Here is a 6,000-nt window from a genome sequence, read left to right on the forward strand (position 1 = left end):
AAAAAATTGTTTGCTTGTGGTCTTGCGGACAGACCTGACAAAGCTTGAAATTACTTTTTACAAAGCATCATGATGTAGTTATTTCGATGTCCTTTTGATCTGTTTATTGCAATTAAATCATAGCAAGATCTGTTTATTTGGGGTTCATACTGCTGTAGCCAGATTAAGGGCATCATTTGTCGCGGGTAAACACAACCCGCGACACATGATGCCGTGGTCAAACTCGCGGAAGTAATGCAAGGCAAAAATTCACTTTGTGTTTGGTGTGAACACACAGTAAGTCAGTTGCACCTATTAGGCTGGGACAACATGGAGTTGTAGCAAACTCTGCAGCAAACTCCTGTCATAATGCCACCCAACTTCAATCTAAAAATAGGTGTAATCAGCCAGAATAAATGAAAAGACCCATGCAGGGCCTTTAATCCTATAATTCCTTTAGAATTTCCCTTTAGCAAATTCAGAGCATGAAAAAATGCTATGAACTGTATGGACTGCCAACAGAAAAAGTCAGATTTTTTATTTTATTAATATATTAACAAAAATACACTATAATCTTGTCAGTGAAAATTCTTTGCTGTACAATAGCAGCCTTCAAGCAAAAAAAAAGAAGAAAATCACATATCTGATACTTGACTTAGCAGCATATAGTGTATCAATTATGAAATATAAAGTTAAATCTCAAATTTTGTCAGTACACATAATTTGCCTTTTTTTCAGCTATCAGTCATTGCAGGACAATAAACAGAGACAAAAACAAACATGACAAAAAACTTTCAACTTTCAAAGAGTTTCAATGTCTGTTTCCGTCCTCTGTAACTACTTCACAAGCTGTTGTCTTGTGTGTCACCGAGGCCTGAGGTCCAGCAGAGTGTCTTCTTGAAGAAACCATACGACTTCATCTTCTTTTTCAACGTACTGTAGGTAAAGCTGCAGCAGCTCCTCGTTCTTCCTCTGTCTCCTCTTCTCTGGTTGAACACCATGAGGTGAAAATGTCTCGCTTTGCCTCTATATTTTCAGTGACTGCTCTCTGAGTTGAGTTGTGTAGTAAAGAGATGGAGCTCTAGCTTGAGGTAGGACACTCTTATATATGATTCACCAGAGAGTGAATCAGTAAATTCCAGCAGTGTTCATAGACTCTAGCACATTAAGTGCCCTTCTTGTCAACACTGAGCGATGACCTTGTGTTGCTTCAGTATCATCTTTTGACGAGTGCCCCACCTGGTTGGTGACTCCGCCATCAGCTTGAGTTCTGGCATGTGATGTTCTTCCTGAGCAGCAGCCAGATCTCTCTTGTTTTTTCCAGGAGTAGTATAAGTAAGGCCAACATGCCAACATGTCATGTTCAGTTCATCCTCTTGTCTTTGCCTGCTCTTGGAGTAAGAAAGGTAAATTAAAATGTAAAATAGCATTATCTTTTTTGTACTGATTAATTCTTTCAAATTTTATTACCATTATCACAGTTACTCTATATTTGGCAAAGAAGCAATGAAACAGTAAGACAGGAGACACTTACCAACTACTGAGTGCAGCCATTGCCCAAAGCACTGTAGTCGGGTCCAGTTGTTTAGTAAAGTGGCCTTCACTATATTTGTCCCACTGTCAGTAGTAATGCACACTCGTCTGTCTTGACTCAGCCCCTGGATGCCATTGCCTCAGTAAGGCTTTGGGCAACAACCTTGCCTGTGTAGTCTTCAGGGAAGTATGCTCTTTGTAGGTATTTATTCTGGGGAGTAGTGGATGGTGATGCTCATGTATGCTTGACCACAGATGATGGAGAGGAAGTGTACATTTTTAGGCTGTCTTTCCAAAATTTCCAGGATGAATAGAAATATTTGTTGCCAGAGAGCTCATATCTCGGATCAATTATTTTCAACAGCTTCTTGAATCCCTCATTTTCTATCATGTGTGATGACATCATGTATTTTACAGTTCAAAGAAGTAACACCACATGTAATGGCACATTCTTAATTCCTCTTAATGCGTTGTGTACTGTTTGTCTATTCAAGCTGTTCTCTAAATGGTAACAAGGGGAACCATTACAGAATTATGGGCTTTAATAAACCATTTGCCTGTTCAGCAGTTAAGTCTTTATCTTGAAGCCAAAAGGACTGTTAAGGAGTCCTGCAGTCAGTGTTTGCTATTGTTGTTGTTAGCTAACAGTTAGCAAGTTCTGCAGTTGGAATATTAAGTTGACCATTTTCAAACTGTAAGCTGACGCTAATGAGGCTCTGGTGTCAGCTCCAAGAGATATTTTTAGTTGCCAGCAAGCTAGCATGCTAGATAACTAACAAACTAGCGAACAATTGCCAGCTAGATAGCTTGTTAGCTAGTGTTCACTCAATAAATAACAGTAATTTGTATTGAGTATTTTAAACATTTTAACTTACTTGTCAGAGGGTAATTTCTTCAGCAGTGAGGATTTAAAAATAAGTGATGAAAACCAACTGTGGAAATAATATTAATTTCAACTTTTAGCGCTTCCGGCTTCCCAGTTTTCCCAAGAGTACCTAGCCGCAGACACAAAATGGGAGACCTTCGCAAGGAGCACCTCCGCAGCTGACAGGAAATCACGTGACCTCAGCAGCGGAAGTTGGTCTTCTTCGTGTCGTTTTTGCGTGGCAGGCCTTGCTATAAAACACAACTTCATAACTTTATTCAATGGTTTGGTAAAACTAGCGATATGGGGCACTTAATTTGATGAATTTACTGTTTTTCAGACCACAAATGAGACAAGAATTGATTAGAAAAACGATAGACGCCAGAGCGGAGTGTTTCTGGGGGGTGGGCTTCACTGATTACTGTACAAGGAGGACATCAGAGGGAAAACCAGAAAATATTTGCTTCATAAATTATGATCAAATTTCACCAAAATCAGTGAATAAAGTTGTTGTGTTTAGTCTTTTTCCATTTAGTGCCACAAGTGGACAACGCATGCACATGCGTAATGTAGATGTTTATGCAAAAAGAATAAGAAGAAGACCAACTTCTGCTGCTGAGAACGGCGGTGCCTCTTGCGGAGATCCGCCATTGTGTCTGCATCCAGGTCCCTCTCAGTTTTCTGGGTAATATGTGACTGGCAGCTTATCTGACCAATAGAAGGGCAGCAGAGACACGTTCAGATAGAATACCCGCCCCAGGAACATATGTGTGTTTCACAATTTAGCTCTTTATTTTCAGTTGTCATTGGTTTTCAATCACATTTCTTTGCATTTCTTTATTTAGACAGTCCATAGAAAACCACTGTCAATGTTTTGAAGTTTATTTGTAGACCTTTTAATTGATGGTTAGGTCAGTTTCAGTAAGAGTTATAATCTTACAACGCAGCATCAAGCACAAGTGTTGTTGTTATGGTTACCAGTAGTTTAATATGGGCTACTTTGTACACTCATCTAGAACGGTGATTGGATCTTTGTTTGAGGTTTTCTGTTGTATAATTTTAATGTACACCTGCGAGGCAATCATTTCCTAGTACCATTAGGGTACAGCTTCACTTTCACATTCACGTTTTGTATTAAAAAAAATAGCGGGGGTGGTAACTAGTGTTCTCTATCCCTTCTGTAGTTTTCTCCACCTCTTGTGTTTGTATCCCTCTATGAGCATTCTCCTCCACATCCTTTAAAGTTAACACAATACTCTCCTCTTCTCTAGTGTTTTCACTTCTCATCCTCCACCATCACCTTCTCCTTAGAACGGTCCTCCACCTCCTCCCTCTCCTCATGAATCCATACGTTGCATTAGGCTCAGCTGACACAGGTTGGAGGCTGTGTGACAGACTCAGATGTTCGCTCCCTTAATTAACTGATTCTTGTAACTGTCGGCCTAGTTTGGTGAGTTTACTGTGTCACCATTCAAACTATCCACTCCTTGACATAAATATCTCATGAGAGTGTTTCTGTGTCTTCGCTTTGCCTACACCGACACACAAATAAACCCCAGCCATTAACTTGCGCATTCCTTACAAGTGGAGATGCTCTTTAAAACATACAAAATCTACCCAAACCTCACTGTGGTCAAGCAGCGCACGGCGACCCGAGACATGAAAGCAGCTGGTCAGCAAATTGTCTTCCACTCTACATCAGCCCTTCTCGTCCTCACCACCACAGTGCTGAGCTGTGGACTTGTGGCCTGTAAAGAGGTTTAGGTGCAAACAAACAGCCCATTTAGTAGCATCTCTCTTCCATTTAGGCCGTCATTATGGCCTTCAAGGCCCTGGCTCAGCACTGAATTATGAATTAAGTTGTCAGGAGAGCCTCTGCTTATGAGCTGAGGGGGTCATTTAAATTTAATTTGAAAAGGGATTCTGTTAAGAATGTATGCTCAGCAACCTCCTGTGGAACTTCTCCATCAGAGTGAAGATGGGTAACTACTGACAAGGGCAAATGGCTGGAAGAGCATTGACTAGCTATAATAATGTATAGTGCATGATGGGATGAAAGCAACTAGACATTGACATTAGCAGAAATGGTATTTGAAATCATCTAAGGCAGAGTAAATGCCTGGACTGCTTTTTTGTAGCCAGGCTGTTTTTGCTGGCAGATGTCTTACATGAGGTATTGACCACATTTAAAGTTCGGCTGAGTTAAAAGTAACTTACAGCAGCTTTTCCAAAAGATTGTGTTTTAAAAAAAAACTCTGTTTTTGTGTTTATTATGCGATAAATTGCAAACATTTAAAAATTGCAACTCAGCTGTAAAAAAAATAAAAACTCATAACTCATAAAATAAGTTCCATTGAAGTTCCCTGAATTTAGTCTCTAGTGCTTTCTATCATGCTGTGTAACGTCGCTATTAGGCAGCATAAAAATGGTTAGTTTAAGGTATTACATTAGAACTGGTTCAGTTGTGGTAACCTAAAATTTGGGTCGAAGTAATACATAACCTGGGGGCAAGCACGGCCTGACAAGAAACAATGTCCTTTCCAATGTAGTTAAAAGAATGTTTGTTTGTGGAGATTGATTTTGGCTTGATTTTTATTTGACTTTGGTTTTTGAAAGTGCTTCTGATTTGGATTCTTTTTATGCGTTGAATTGCAGTGATTGGTAAAATTGGCAAGCATTTTCCCAATCGTACGGAGGCCGAGAGAGCTCAACGCGCTGCACCTTAAGAGATGGAAAGATAGACAAAACACAAGAAAAGGAAGTAAACATCTTCACCACTGTGATGACACTTTTTTTTTTTAATACTGCAAATGAATAAAAACACAGGCAAATTAAGAAACACATTTGCACGTTTGGCAACAGGTGCAGCAAAAAGTTTTTTGTGTCCCCTACAATTTTCTATGTAGAGCAGCAACAATTAGTCAATTAATCAATTGCAAACATTTTGGTAATCGAGTAAAGTAAAGAATCGAAATATTCTCTTGTCTAAGTTCTCAAATGTGAAAATGTGCTGCTTTTCCTTTTCTTAACATTATATTCAATTTAATATTTTTTTGGTTTTGGAGTGTTGGTTGGACAAAACAAGACAATTCATGACATCACATTGGGCTTTAAGAAACTGTGTTGAGCATGTTTAACTGTATGTTCTGGTGTTATATAGACCAAACAATGAATCAATTAATCAAGAAAAAATTCTGTTGTGTTGTAACTTAATTCCGATGTTGTGCACCACTTGCAGCGTTTTTCTGTCTGCTTGTATTTTCGGTTTCTTTATGCTCTGTATGTGTTGTCATATTGGTGAAGATCTTTTCTTCATTTGCTTGTGTTTTTTACTCTTTGCTTGTGTTAAAACACAAAAATTATACATTTGGCTCTCTCAGCCACCATACATATACAGGTTTTATTCACAACAAATCACACCTTACTTTTCGTGACTCTGATGACCCTCACATGACCTTATCGACTCAGATGTGACCCTAAAGGTGTAAACAACCCACAGAGATTAAAATACATGAATGGAAACTGAATGTTTTTACTGATTCCCCACGGGAAAGAAGCTGGAGTGCAGCAGTCCTTCATCAGGCAGGCAGTATTAAAATTGGTCTTCTACACCGGCTGCCACC

General features: G+C 39.2%; 1 long non-coding RNA gene across 1 annotated transcript; it reads right to left on the reverse strand.

The window, feature by feature from the left end:
* Positions 1–628: 628 nt before the first annotated feature.
* Positions 629–4,156, reverse strand: LOC122876329. The gene is made up of 3 exons (XR_006378060.1): positions 2,388–4,156; positions 1,514–1,756; positions 629–1,370 (listed from the first exon to the last, which is right to left on the reverse strand). It is a non-coding gene; the product is annotated as an uncharacterized LOC122876329 (long non-coding RNA).
* Positions 4,157–6,000: the final 1,844 nt, after the last annotated feature.

This window comes from Siniperca chuatsi, linkage group LG1 (assembly GCF_020085105.1).
Source record: "Siniperca chuatsi isolate FFG_IHB_CAS linkage group LG1, ASM2008510v1, whole genome shotgun sequence".
Classification (NCBI taxonomy): domain Eukaryota; kingdom Metazoa; phylum Chordata; class Actinopteri; order Centrarchiformes; family Sinipercidae; genus Siniperca; species Siniperca chuatsi.